Source organism: Microtus oregoni, unplaced genomic scaffold (genome assembly GCF_018167655.1).
Source record: "Microtus oregoni isolate MIOR12 unplaced genomic scaffold, Mior012 000007F_ref0000211, whole genome shotgun sequence".
Taxonomy (NCBI): Eukaryota; Metazoa; Chordata; class Mammalia; order Rodentia; family Cricetidae; genus Microtus; species Microtus oregoni.
Genome location: NW_024543066.1, coordinates 33,818,651 through 33,834,357, shown reverse-complemented (window position 1 = coordinate 33,834,357; position 15,707 = coordinate 33,818,651). Strand labels below are relative to the sequence as shown.

Here is a 15,707-nt window from a genome sequence, read left to right as displayed (position 1 = left end):
CAGTCAGTGAGGAAACATGACAAAGAGAAAGATAGGTAGGACTATATTCTATTGTCGTTCTTTTCTTAGATATTTGATCTTCTGCCCCTTTGCTTTTAGTTAACTCTCCTTTTGTCTGCTCATTAAGAATGCTTTCTCTGCTAAATTCACATCTAATGCAGAGGTTCTATCTTGTCAATGAAAGACTTTTCTCTATTGGCTATTTGACACATTTTTCAGTGGAACTGTGCCCCCTCCTACCTACCATAGTCCCAGTAACAGGCAACAGCATCCTCCCCTCAATCATCCCCCTCTGCATCAGAGAGATGGGTACCATAGGCCCCACCTCCTCCTGGAAGAAAAGAAGCCCCTGGAGCCACAGGCTTGCCTGCACCTGCACCTAGAGGAAGAGTGACCCCTGGAGGCACGAGCTCTACCTGCACCGCTGAAGGAATATATAGGTAGACAGCAGATACATTCAACATAAAGAGCAATACGAAAGCATCAGAAACTAGTGGTTCTACAATAGCAAAACCTGAACATCCCAACACAGATGAAGCAGAAGGAAACAACCTTACAAATAACTTTATGAAGATGATAGAGACCTTTAAAAAGGAAATGAAAAAGAAATCCCTTACAGAAATGGAGGAAAAGACAAAAAAAATTAGAAGAAACCAATAAATCCCTTAAAAAATATTAATGAGATGAATAAGAAGGAATGGCTGTGGATTTAAAGTGATGTGCTTGTGTGTCAAGCTGACAAGGTGTTAATTGTGCTGCTTAGTTTTAGGTCAACTTGACACAAGCTATAGTCATTGGATAGGAGAAAATGTTAATTGAGAAAGCATTTCCTTAAGACCAGGCTGTAGGCAAACCCATTGGGCATTTTCTTAATTAGTTACTGACGGGGGAAGGCTCAGTTCATTGTAGGTGGTGCCACCCCTGGGCTGGTGGTCCTGAGTTCTAGAAGATAGCATCCTGAGGAAGCCAATAAGCATGCTCTTCCATTAGCCTCTGCATCAGCTGCTGCTTCTGTTCCTGTCCTGTTTGAGTACCTAACCTGCCTTCCTTCAGTGATGAACAGTGATGGGGAAGCACACGCCAGATAATCCCTTTCCTCCCTAAGCTGCTTTGGATCATGGTGTTTTGTCACAGCAGAAGAAACCCCAAATAAGACAGCTAACTGACTAGATTCCAGTTTTCATAACAAAGAGCATTGTCTTTGTAATTTCCTCAGAGGAGTGAAAGATGGCAACTACCTTTCACTTAGGATTAAAAAAAAAATGCAGACAACACTGATTCTATACTATTTCTCTTACTCCAAGTTTATAATGTGACGGAGAAAAAAGAGGAACCTATTCACAAAGGTGGAAAAAAGAATTGCTTGCTACTTATACACAAGCTCAGATAATAAGCAAGAGGCATTTCACTGGGTTGGCTAAGGGCAAAGATGGTGTAAAACTAAACAGATGTTAGGATTCCTTTCAAGACAGATGCCTGGAACTACACTGGGAATTAGGGGAGGGAACGAATAAATCCCAAACGTATTACAGCCATCCTAAGTGTATTTATGCTTTCATTCCATGCATAATCCCTACTTCTGAAGGTAGATGTTAAATGTTGAGCTAAAAATTGTGAATTAATTCCATACAAGTATTAGTCAGAGTATCAGAAGTATAAACAAATAGAAGCTGCTTGGAGAAGACTCCTTTTTAATACGTTATAAAACCCTAAATAGGCAAAGCATCTCCCATTAGAGTCTGATTTTAAAGTAGTTGTAAGAGCAATGAGGGAGCTGCTGGTAAATATTGATGTTACCATGCAGATTAGCTGTTAGGGAAGAGCACTGGTTTCACATACACAGATATGAAACCGCCTTTTTAAAAGAGGGTTCTCAGAATGGTTCCAGCACAGGCGCTGGTGATGACAATAAGATGCTTTCAATTTAATTCCCAGCGTTTGTGACATCAGCATATGAACGCGCAAAAGAAGAAGCAGGATAAAGTTATCAGAGTCTACCTCCCTGAGTACATTATCTCGAGGACAAAAGAAAATAAATTCTTATTAAATTTATTCCTGGACAAGTTCATGCATGTGGGTAATACTTTCTGATTACACTCACCCCACCTTATGTTCCCTCCTCACCCCCAAGGACAATGTCCCTTAAATCCACTTTTAGGATTCCATCAAACTATTCACATGCTTGTTAATTTGTGATCTGCCAAGTCGCACTTCTCTGCTCCTTGCCTGAGCATAACAAAAGCAAAGGATAGTTTGGACTCCAGCTAGGAAAATGTGACTTCTTGTTTCAAAATGCAAAGTAAAAGACACTTCTTGACTTCGAAAAGAAATGCCCATAGGGAGCAGTGACATTCACTTGTATGTAAAATGGCTCTGTTACATGTAATAGAGCTGAGGAGTCTGAACAGAAATAAAACTGCTTTACAGAAACATTGCTAACTCTGGGACAGTACAAGAGCAGCAGTGAGCGGAAGGCACATTTCAACTTCAGCTTTCAAAAACATTGACTCTAGCTTGAAAGGTAAGCATGCCTGACAAGTATGCTTATACAAGCAGACTGCCTATTGCAACATTGCAACGTCCCCCTGTAAGTAATTCAGACATGCAATAACATAGTATATTTATTTTCTCTTTTCATTAAGTCTCTGGTGACCTTGAGTATAACAGCACCTTTGAAAACACTTCTACGCCACTGGAGGACTTAGGAAATTACAGGAATTTGACTTCCAGTTGAAGCTTTAGGGGAAAGTTACAAATTAACCCACACGCTCCTGTTAGGATTTAGTAAATACAAACATGGAACATTGACTTACCTGTTTCTCTTGAATCAAATTAAGTATCAGCAGTAAGTCCTCCCAGGGGGAAAAGCAAACAGTGAAGAAACGTGGACCTGGCTCCTGAGTCTGTGTGGGTACTTATCAGACCTCTCAGGGAACTCTCTCTCTCTCTCTCTCTCTCTCTCTCTCTCTCTCTCTTCTCCTCTTCCCTCCCTTTTCCCCCTCCTGCTCCCTCCCCGTTTCTCACACAGAAACACAGCACGATCAAACTGCTTCTATCGAGAGTGCTTTTCTACAGCTTATTATGGAATAAGGCCATGAAGTACAAAAAAATCATTGAGCAATTTGCTATGTTATCAAACAAGTACATGGGAAAACTGCTCAACAGCTAAGGACTGAAAACCATGATGCGGTCACATCTTAAACAAGGTATGCAATGAAGACACACGTAAATAAAATTAATTTAAAGTATATTGCCTGCTTTACTAAATACCTTAAGTGTCTTTCAGCACATACGAAGCAGTGAGGCAGAGCTCAGAACTAATGTGTGATTTCTAGTATAAACCTGTCTGAAAGATTTTCACAGGGGACAAAAGTTTCCTTATTATTATTATTATTATTTTGCCTTTTTAATATCAAATCCACTTGGTACTTACAAAACAGATTTAACTTATTCTGACTTAAATTGTCAATAGCGTAACACTTAAGATGTACTTAGTAGACACTCCTAGACTCTGGCTGTTTTTCTCAGGTCCTTTCATAGCCAAGTCCTCTGCCAGGAAACAAGCAGGAGGGGAAAGGCAGGGGCCCAGCTTCTCTTGAGCATTTTCATGCACCTGCCTTCTGCTTTCTGAGCTTCAGACACATTTCCAAGGACCACCACCAGAGTACCATAGTCTGTTGTAGTACCCAAGTCTGGCTGGGGAGGCTCAAGAAGTTTAGGAATACGAATTACCATCACCAAGTAACACGAGTTCCCTCCAATAATGCATATTCTCGGGCCAGTTGCTTAAATCCTCCGGATACTCCTGAAGTTCTTGTGAGGTAGCCTGCCGCAGGGATAAAGAACAGCTCCAATGGCCGGGCGATGGTGGCGCATGCCTTTAATCCCAGCACTCGGGAGGCAGAGGCAGGCGGATCTCTGTGAGCTCGAGACCAGCCTGGTCTAAAGAGCTAGTTCCAGGACAGGCTCCAAAGCCACAGAGAAACCCCGTCTCGAGAAACCAAAAAAAAAAAAAAAAAAAAAAAAAAGAACAGCACAATGGACGTTTCTCCTTAACGGAGCTCCCTCCTGTGGCTGCCTCCCACTCCATAATGAAACAGAGGAATCAGAGGGATTAGGATTCAAAATACTTGGTGGTTTCCTATTCGTTCTTCCAGGATAGTACATATGAAGGATAGAATAATGCATGAAAATTGCCTCAACATGGTTACAAGTGATATTCTGGAATTTTAATTACAATTTAATTGAAATGACAAGAGATGGAAGTCTGGCTAACTCCACAATTTCTGCCTATTACTGTCTTCGATACGAGGCATTTGTACAAAGATGAGTTATAAACAACATTGAAAGGAAGAGGGGAAAAGAGAGTAAGGGAGGGAAAGAGGGAGTGGAGAGGAGACCACAATATCTTGTTCCCCTGCCACAGGGGTGGGATGAGGGGGAGGAGAAACTCCTTTGTGCTTGACTTCCCCCACTTTTTGGTACCTTTGTCCTGAACGCAAACCATAAGACTACACAGAACTTGACTCCAACATTACAGGCAGATACTTCTGGGATCCTGACCAATCTTCCTAGGTCTTACTTTCCTGTTCTCAACAATGTTGTTTTGTAAGCACCTGTGAGTTTTTATTGAGGGCTCCTTATAGCTCCTGGGGTCAGTAGTGTGCAAATTTCTATCTCCTGAGGTGCCAGAAAGTCAGTGGCTCCAAAGCAGACCTGGGCAGATGGCTGGCAAATGCAGCCACTGGAGGAATACTATAGGTTCCCTGCTCTCAGCAGCAACTGCTTCCTGTTCTTCCAGAGAGTTCTGATGTATCATGTTCCAACTACCTACTAAGGTTATCTGTAAAGTACATGCTAAATATTGTCTTCCCTTTCCCACCTCACTGCCTGACTGACATGTGTCATGTGTATACTTGCCTGGATTGTGCCTTGAATAAACCACTACAAATCATTGAGGTTCTCTTTTAGGGGAAACCAACCAACATTGTCATCAAAGTGAACCTCTTTATTCTGTTTTGCCAAAAATGGATAGCATTAGTTGAGCCAATATTGAGGAAGAGCAGAAATGTTTTTTATTAGCAATCTGACTAGCATTTTACAATGATGAAAATGCCATACTCTTATTGATCTCGACCATGAAATCGTTTATAATAGCACAGGGGGACAGTGTGTTTGTCTATGTGTATACATGTGTACCCAAGCATGTGCAGAGACCAGAGATCATGTGTATTTATTTATTGCTTTCCATATTGGCTTTTGAGACAGTGTTTCTGAACCTGCAGCTCTGTTTCATCTATACTGACTGACCGAGCTCCAGGCAAGCATACCCAACCACTATGTTGGTGCTCTCGATCCAAACTAAGGCTGTGACATCTAAAATTCTGGGAGTATTAGTGAGTATATGAACATGTGTGTTTGGGTGTGTGCCTATGGAGACCAGAAGGGGCCATCGGATCCCTTGGAACTGAAGTTATAAGTGGTTGTGAAGTGCTTGATGTGGATGTTAGGAATGGAACTCTGGTTCTTTGCAAGAGTCCTGTGTGTTTAAAGAGTTGAGCCAACTCTTCAGCCCTTGGATGTCTCATTTGGCATTCTTAGCTGGGCTCTGCTATGCATTCTGGGGGTAGATGATGTGGGATTTCCCTCTGTATGCTGTGATTACCATTAATGAATAAAGAAACTGCTTTGGATCTATAGCAGGGCAGAACTTAGCTAGGTGAAGAAAACTAAGCTGAATGCTGGGAGGAAGAGGGGTGGAGTTAGTGGGAAGCCATGGAGCTGCTGCCAGAGACAAACAATGGGAACTTTACCTGGTAAGCCACTGTTACTTGGTGATACACAGATTAATACAGATGGGTTAAATTTTGATGTAAGAGTTAGCCAATAAGAAGCTAGAGCTAACAGGACAAGCAGTGATTTACTTAACAGTTTCTGTGTGATGATTTTGGGGATAAGAGTCCAGGAACCAACAAGCAGCCTCCTTCCAACAAGTAGATGATATGCCATTTGAAAACCTATCTATGGATATTTTAGGAGCACTCACCAGTTATCCTTGTGATTAACACTTGGATAAAAATTTCTCTTTTGTCCCCGTACACTCTGAAATGAACTGAATATTTTGTAAACATAAATTTCCCTTGAATTTATCTTAGTCGACTCTGTTAATTGAAAGTCTGGCATCTTAGAAGTCATTCCTGCAGGGCAGGGGTGGTGCAGGCCTTTCATCCTAGCAGAGAGGCAGGTGGATTTCTGTGAGTTAGAGGCCGGCTTGGTCTACAGAATGAGTACGAGGATAGCTAGGGCTACATTGAGAAGCCCTGTCTCAAACCCCCCTCCCCAATAAAAAAGTAGTAATTTCCAAGTACTCTTTCAGGTTTCACAGAAACGTGTTGCTTTTCCCTGAATTAAGAAAAAAATTTACTTTAATGTTACCGATATGATTTTGTTGTTATTCACCGACCTTGTCTCTTAAACATTCTCTTCAGTCACATTCTGTTGAATTGTATGTTTACATATCAATGCTGTCTTTTCTTTCTTCTGTCTTACTCACTTGCTTCTAAAAGTCTATTTCTACATGTACACATCTTATGCCTATATGTTTGTATTGCCCACATTCACGTCTGGTGCCTTCAGAGGCTGGAAGAGGGCACTTGATGCCCTAGAACCAGAGTTACAGAGGTCTGTAAGCTCCATGTGGGTTCCATGTCCTCCATCAGAGCAGCAAGGTGCTCTGAAACACTGAGCATGCATGCAGCCTCTTGTTCATATGGCCAGGAAGGACAGAGCAAAAGAGCAAATGCATTCATTGAACAAAGCCTTTCCCCTTCTCTGTGCTCCGCAGAGGCAGTGGTAGGGTAGTACTGTTGAAAACAAGCTGCTCCTAACAGGCGGCAGATGTGGTTCCAGGAAATCTGTCTGTCACATGGGAAAGGCAAAGCGGTGTCCTACTGCAGCACCGAAGAGTGGAGCATCACCTTCCGCGAAAGTTACTAGCGGTTTCCTCTTCCTCTTGTTGTTCTGTCTCTACAGGTAACTGGACACAACCTATAGACTTACATCTAGAAATAAAAGTCAGCTTAATGGTTGTTATGAGCAGTTTCAAGAAAGCATGGGAGATAGAGTATCGGGAGATTTAGTTTCCAGTTTACAAAGATGTTAAAGTTTGAATTTAACATAGATATAATTAGAGAAGGTTTTAAAGTCAAGATGTAGAGAGTACAGTGTAGAAATACTCATGATCATTATAAACCTATTATGCACTGCTCAGGAAACAGGCTGGGAAGATGGGACATACTGTTGAGTCTAGAGGTGGATTTTGACAGACAAGTCTACACTACAGGCTTGTGGATGTCAGTAGAGAATAGACTCTAACTCAAACACACACAAAGCATTTCTACAAGTTTGCTATCTATACCTGGGTTAGTCATCCCATAAGGGTGAACCCAAGCAGAGCTGGCACTTCTTTCCTGTGCTGCTCAGCAGCTGAACTGGTTCTTCTACAAGGCACTGAACACAGAAAGCTAGCCTCCTACCATCAACATTAGGGTTACAGACATACAGTTCTAAGCTTAGCATCTGGTGGATGCCAGGGATCTGAACTCAGGTCCTCAGGATGACTTGACAAGGACTTTACAACTAAGCCATTCACACAGCCCCAACACTAGTTTGTCTATCTGGTTTTGACTAGTACGTGAAGACAGATACTTTCCTGTTTTTCAAAGCTGCGATTTAGTCATAATAATGATAGAAAGCAAATGTTTCATGATCAATCTTTCTTTCAAAAAGGAAAGATACATTCTAATCTGACATTCAGTATGACAAGCACATAGCTCTGTACCTGGTTTCCACACCGGTGAGGGGGAGCTAAGACAAGGGAGCCCCTCACTGGACTGCTGTAAGGTTAAATAAATTGATAGTGAGACAAAAATATTTATGCCATAGTATTAAAATAAGCAAACTTTATAGACCACACAAATAAAATGCATGAGATGACTAAATAAACTGCATGAAGTTTTAACTACATACTTATATTTTGTCAAAAAATATAAAGTGACACAAATATTGTTAGAAAAAACAAAATATAGCTATGTATGCAAATCTATTCCCTAGGTTGTTCATACTGTACAGTTCTTAATGCTTGGTGACATTTTGGCAGCACAAAACACGATGGTTTCTCCATCCTAATCCGATCATATAAGTCTATGAACATTTCTCACATGTTTAATATCTGAACTTAACACTGAATACAAAAATAAAGAGGTGGAGAGGGGAAGGGAGAAGAAGAGGAGGAAGAAGAGGAGGAGGAGGAGAGGAAAGGTGGAGGTAAAAGGGGAAGATTGTGTAGTGTGTAAGAAAGGAGGGAAAAGCAGACTGAGTGGAGGAGGGAAAGACAAAGGAGGAGAAAGAATGAACAAAGGTCACGCTGACAGCTGGTCTCCATGCTCACAGAAGCACTTACCAGGCTACAAGTGATAGTTGGGTTTACTTCTCAGACGGCCACAGTGTAATTAGTTCCACCCCTACAAGGTCTAGCAATGGCTACAGATTTCAAGTGTGTACAAATACAATGTGAATGACACTAAATGTACACCAACATAGCCATTCTTTTGGATTGCACAAAAATGCTTCCAAAACAAATGAACAAACCGAAATAGTTAAAATGCTCCCATTCTCAGGCACAAACCCTGAAGTCAGAATATTGTTTCTAAGCCATGAAATGTTAAGAGATTTCGATATTATATTATAAACACAATTTAGTTTTCCGTCAAAAGTAGTGTGTGTTTATTGTAATTATGTTAACTACAGAAGACATGAGATAAACTAAAAACTGGCATTGTGTCAAAGGTAAATTTAACAATAGCCCTAACTTACATGCTGACACAGGATTATCCTTCTTGAAAGCCCTACCCCATTACTAGCTGGAATCTCTGCAGGTGCTGCCCCTCAGCAGCCCGCTTCTCAGGGAAAGCTCTGTTGATGACAGATGCTCTGTACCTCAATCTGGTGAGGGGAGAAAGGACAAGGGAGCTTCTCATTGGCCTGCTGTAAGGTTAAGTAAGTCGTTAGCAGGCCAACCATGAGAGTGACGTAGAACTGATGTCTCTGGAGAAAAGGACAATCAGGGAAAACAATGGAGCAGTAGCGGTGAGAAGGAAGAGAAATAGAGACAGGCAAGGACTGTGTGCTCTAAACCATAACAGTCCCTAGTTGTCTCTTTCCCTCTGCTCTCCCCATTTCTACTGGGTGCCCATCCAGGTGTTTGCAACTTGGGAATCGCAGGCAGAAAACAATCTTGAAATTTTCTTTAAAAAGAAATACAACTTCATGCAGTTTGTGTGGTATGGAAAAGAGGAATCTAGGCTCCAACCAAGAATTAGAAGGGACCAGTAAATGAAAGAATGAAGAGAAAACTTCAGCATTGGTTTTGGAGTTTGTAAGGACTGGAACTTCTGGTAAAGAGGCCACTCAATTATATTGACATACCAACATCTTACAGTAATAATAATATTGATACAACTATTTTCAGATTCAAAACAACTTAAATACTCAGATTTTGATGCATTACAATGAACTATTTAAGGCCGAGTAGTGTATAAGAGTAGTAGTTAATACTTGTTCCTTGCTTTGTGTAGAATGGAAAGTGGCTAAAAACCAAGGATATATTTCTAGCTCTCATCTCCAGCACTCAGCAGAGGCAGCCATGTGATTCGACGGTCCCCTAATAAAACATTGACAGGTCAAGAGATGCTTCAGTAATAAGGTTTAAGGTGAGATATAATTTTTCATTCTCATCTGATTCTGTCTATTCTCTTTGTATCATCCACAGCTGAAAATGATTACGATTTTCAAAATGAAATAATGTACATACCTGTAACACAACACTGGATAGAGGCAGGAGTTTAAGGCTAGCCTTATATACATAGAGATGATACAGCGCTCAGATCCAGCACTGGCAATGTGATATCCTGTTTTCAACAACCCAACCCAAACTAAAACATAACAACAACAACAAAAACAGTATGCCATTTACCAGAACTGTTACACACAGAGAAAGACCTGGTTATCATCAATAGATGCTGTCTAACTCTGATAAATGAATAGAGAGAATACCAGCTAGGTGCTGTGGGGGCTAGCCATGATAAACTAAGTATGAACAGGTCACCCAAAGGAAGTTCTTTATTTCCAAACATTATCACCTGCCAGAGTAGAACTCTATGCACTCAATAAATTTAATAAGAGGTCTGAGACTCAGTAGTTTACCCTGAGGCAATACCTGGTTGCAGGAGGAACCACAAGCTGAGTAACCTAACCACCACCCAGGGAAGGGCATTCAAAGGAAATGCCTAATATTCCAACAGCTGTTGCTAGGATCACCTGCCAGCGCACCTCACCAGCACACCCTTAGGCAAATGTCAGCCAATCAGGGGTTCTGAACCTCAGAGACCCCTCACCCCCATTTTTACTACTATAAAAACCCAATTCTAATTGAGCTCGTTGCTCTCCAGATATTCCAATACAATGGACACGGGAGAGACCGAGTTTGCAAACTTGATTAAAATAAAGGCTCTTTGCTTTTACATACCGGACTTGATTTCTTTGTTGGCTTTTGCAGAGACCTCGTGGATTTGGGCACAACAGGTGCCAGTGGTTAAAATTACCTTAATTCATTCAGTGTTTACCTTAGTATTGTACCATTCCCTTTTGTGGTAGTTTGAATGTTAATGGCACCCATAATCTCATAGGAAGTAGAACTATTAGGATTTATGGTTTTGTTGGAGTATGGCATTGTTGGAGGAAGTATGTCACTGTGTGAGAAGGCTTTGAGGTTACCTATGTTCAGGATACCATCCAGTGTCTGAGTCGACTTCCTGTAGCCTATAAGATGTAGAACTCCTAGCTATTACTCCAACACCATGTCTGCCTGCATGCCTGCATGCTCTTCACCATGATGATAATGGACTGAACCTCTGAAACAGTCAGGAAGCCACGCCAATTAAATTTTTTCATTTATAAGAGTTGCCATGGTCATGGTATCTCTTCACAGAAATAGGAACCTCGTAACTAAGATACTCTGAAACAGCTAGCTTGCTCTTGATTTGTACTGGAACAACCTAATTGTGGAAACTTACATGAAGTTTCCTTACCCACACCCTTTCTTCTATAGAAACAGTAGTCTCACTACACATGGTTCAGAGAGCATGAATCAAACAGCAGAGTCTCTTATTTGTTTGAAAAGTTGTTAATAAATTTGCATCTTTCTCTTCCTCTTTCAAATTGTTTCCTGGCTATCTCAGGGAGCTATTTTCTTCTGTTAATGGACACCCCTATTCTTACAAAAGTGGCTACTTGCGCAGGAGGAAGTCAGGTTGCCCAGAATATCATTTACCACTTTGATAAAAGAAAACCTTGAGATTTTATCTCTTCTTTATGAATTCCCATACTCAAACTCATGGAAACTGAGAAACTCACTACTGAATAAATAATGTGTCAAGACAAATTAAGAATAAAAGAATTTGAAGACTTTCTAGAATTGAATGAAAATGAAAGCACAACATGGCCAAATTTGTGGGTCACAATGAAGATGGTTCCCAGAGGCAAGTTCATAGCACTAAGTGCCTACATACTAAAATTCGAGAGATATCAAACCAGGGCCTTAACAGCACACCTGAAAGCTTGAGAGCAAAAGGAATAAATAACGCTCAAAATGAGTAGAGAGCATGAAATAAGGAATTTAGGATTGCAATCAATAAAATAGTAACAAACAAAAATACAAAGAATCAAAGAACCAAAGAGTTCTTTGAGAAAAATCAGTAAGATCGACAAACCCCTAACTAAAAGACAGAGGGAAACTAATCAAATCAGCAAAATCAGAAATGAAAAGGTGGACATAATGACAGATGCTGAGGAAATCCAGAGAACCACAAGAATAGACTTTTATAACCTGTATGCCACCAAATTGGGAAATATAAAAGAAATGGATATTTTTTGATGAATACTACTTACCAAAGTTAAATCAAAATAAGATAAGCAATTTAAACAGACCTATAATCCCTAGTGAATAAGAAGTAGTCATTAAATTTGTTCCACCAAAAACTTCAGGGCTAGACAGTTTTAGTGAAGAATTCTATCAGACTTTCAAAGAAGAGTTAATGCCAATATTCCTGAACTCATTCCACAAAATAAAAAGAGAAGGAACATTGCCCAATTTATTTTACAAGGCCACAGTTACCCTAACACCCAAATAACATAAAGACCCAACGAGGGAGAATTACAGACTAATTTCCCTATGAACATAGATGCCAAAATTCAATCCATTTTTAAAATGGGGTACAGATATGAACAGATCTGAGATCGAGGCCAGCCTGGTCTACCTTTGGGTCTATATATGCCCAAAGCATGCTCCAGTCTACCACAGAAAGACTTGCTCATTCATGTTCATTGCTGCTTTATTCATAATAGTCAAAAACTGGAAACAACCTAGATGTCCCCTAGCAGAAGAATGGGTAAAGAAAATGTGGTACATTTATATAATGGAGCAACCTACAGATTCAATGCAATCCTCACTAAAATTCCAATACAATTCTTCACAGATCTTAAAAAAAATTAGCTTTATATGGAAACACAAACACACAAACAGGACAGTTAAACAAATCCACAATACCTGGATACCTCAGCCATGAAAGAAAAGAAATCATAAAATTTTCAGGTAAATGGATAGAACTATAAAAAGTCATCCTGAGTGAGGTAATCGAGATCCAGAAAGACAACCATGTATATATTTGCTTACAAGTTGTTATTAACTTACAATGATAACCAAGCTATACTCTGTAAAACCACAAATGTTAGATATAGAATAAAGGGCTGGAACATGGCAGGTGGATTTCCCTGGGAAAGGGAAATAGACAGTCATGGATGGTTGAAGGGGGGGGCGGGACGTGAGGATCAAACGTGGAGGCTGAGGGAGAGGAATACACTAACAAGTCAGATTGTAGCTCTTTACAAACTGAGGATCCCTTTGCTGAAGACAACACCTACACAATTAATCGAACACGGAGAAGTTATGCTTTTTACCTACATAGAGCCATTATCCCTAGCTTCTAGCACCTTTGGTACAGGAAGGTACTCTGCAAGCTACCAAAGAAAAATGTAAACAGTCATGTTGCCACGGACCTTTTGATCTAAAATGTTCTGTAATTGTAGGATATGCTAGGGCAATAATGGCAGAAAACTTGTGGGAGTAACCAACCAATATCTGATTTTACTCAAGGCCTACTCCATAAGATAAAATCCATACCCAGCACTGCTTGAGTGACCAAGAACCTGAGCCTAGATAACATACGGCCCTAGGGTGAAACCAAATACTACCATTTTAGAACAAACAACACAAAAACAAAGCAAAGGAATGACTCCTAATGGCATTCTGCTATACTCATAGATCAGCCAGCCACTGTCAGAGTAGCTCTCTCCTGCAGCAGATGGAAACAAATACAGAGACTCAAGCCAGATATTTTTTCAGAGATTGAGAAACCCTGAAACATCTAGTCCTAAATGGGATGTCTCCATCAAACCCATGCCCCCTCACCCTGAAGCTCAGGGAACCCTTTAGAAGAGAAAGGAGAAAGGTCTAAGAGCCAGAAGGGAATGGAAGACAGCAAGAAAATAAGGTCTGCTAAATCAATATGATAAATGCACATATGAACTTCCAGAGCTGAAGCAGTGCACATGAAACCTGCACACGTCTAGGTTAGGTCCTTTGCATATATATTATGACTTCCAGTTTTGTGTTATTATTGGGTTCCTGATTGTGCCCACAAGTGGATCTTGATTTCTTGTATTTTCTTGATCTTTTTTCCTTTTCTTTGTTTTGTCCAATTCCAGTGTGTCATATTTTTTATCATATCATGTCACATCATTATATTCCCTTAGAAGCCTCTTAGTTTTCTAATAAGAGATAAAGAGAGTGGGTATAGATGGAAGGTGAGGTTAGGAGGAACTGGTAGGCACAGAGGGAAGGGTAACTGTCATCAGGATATATTACAGGAGAAAAAAATCAATTTTCTATTTTTAATAAAAGGAAACAATAAACTATAAAAACCATCTCATCTCTGCAGGAAATCCTATTAGCATTTAACTAAACTTACTGGTATCCAACAAAATCACCGGTATTATATGAGTATGAAACAAAATCACGCTGTGTTTGAGTCTATGTCCATTTTTCAAAAGCATGTGCTAAGCTGGTCCAGCCAAACACTGGAGTGATCGATAGCACAGGAGTCAAAGGATCAGACCCTGACTGACCTGTCGTTTCTCTGGACATTGAGAACACAGCCTTCTGAGCACACAGCTCAACAGTCCTCTGCACAGCTGGGCTCAAGTTCCAGCTCCTGTCTTACTACATAAACTCAAGCAGGTTACTTAATATCTCTGTATTTTAGTTTCCCGATGAGTCAAGCCGGAGTGACAAAGTGAGCCATATAATGAAAGAAGAAAAACACCAGTATGTTTCAGTCTTTAGACTTGGGGTACGAAATTGTGGAGACAAGTTTTCTAATTTTCTGATTGTAAGACAAACATGACCAATTGCATATTTTCACACATTTAGAAAATTTCCATGGAAATGATAAAATATTAAACACTGGCACTAAACATTCTGGATTTTTACAGATAATTGCATCTATGACAATATGTGATAGCACTTTAAACATATGCCGACCATGAAAGAGTGGTGAATGAATGAGTTTGGAGGTAAAGATTCAAATTCCCGTTCCATGACTTTGGTGAAATAATATTTAGCATTGTTTCTTACTTGAAATTCCAAGCGAAACACAGTATTATGCTGTGATGTCTTGCCGCAAGCTAATAGGATTGTTGAGAGGGATAAACGCAACACCACATCTTTTACTACCATCACTGCTCACAAAGTATGGGCTGGTCAAATAAACAGTAATCAGCAAATGCTCTTCTCTTCTCTTTTTGAAGATCTTATATAGCCCAGGTTGGCCCAGAAATATTGAACTATGTAGCCTAGGACGGCCTTAAGCTTTAGCTTCTGGTCCTTCTGCCTCCATTTTCCCAGTGCTGGCATTAGAGGATTTGTGACCACACCCTGCTGAGTATTAACTGTGTTTAGTTGTCCTTCAAATATCTAAGGAGGGAGCAATATAAATGGTGCATATTACATCAAATTACTGTCAGTGAAGTGTTGGAACAACAGCATTAGTCATTTAAGTTTACTGGGGAAAATGATTTAAGATTTAGTAGTAGCAGGTAGCAGGAGAGAGAGAGAGAGAGAGAGAGAGAGAGAGAGAGACAGAGAGAGACAGAGACAGAGACAGAGAGAGAAGAAAAAAATGAGTATTATTTTGAAGGTAGAAAGGATGTAACTAAAAACTAGTAAGGAAAGGAAATGTTATGTAATTTGCCACTGAGAAGGCTTAAAACACTGCAGATGACATAGACGTGAACTCTAAAGTAACCCTGCTCCTTTGAAAGAGCAGTTACTACAAGAATCAGAATAGGAAGAAAAATAGTCATTAAGAACACATTAACTCTTACAGAAAGTTTGAGAAGCAATATTATACATGTACAACATACACATTTGACTCTAAAAAGCATTGCCCGAGGAGCCATCCTCAATAATGCATCCCCAGTCTTTCCAGATTGGACTTGGCTCTTATTTTAAAGTCTTTCCATTGGTTTGCACT

The 15,707-nt window shown here is 40.2% G+C and overlaps 1 protein-coding gene across 43 annotated transcripts in view; it reads right to left on the bottom strand.

Moving 5' to 3' along the window:
- The window catches only part of Rims1 (regulating synaptic membrane exocytosis 1), a 468,858-nt gene that overhangs the window by 26,220 nt on the left and 426,931 nt on the right, over positions 1-15,707 (bottom strand). Inside the window, exon 1 of one of the 43 annotated variants that reach the window (XM_041655648.1) lies at positions 2,815-2,946. The exons of the other annotated variants lie outside the window; for them this stretch is intronic. The gene's annotated coding sequence lies outside the window, so the exon portion shown is untranslated. Of the gene's footprint in view, positions 1-2,814; positions 2,947-15,707 lie in introns of those variants that run through there. 43 annotated transcript variants of the gene reach the window in all.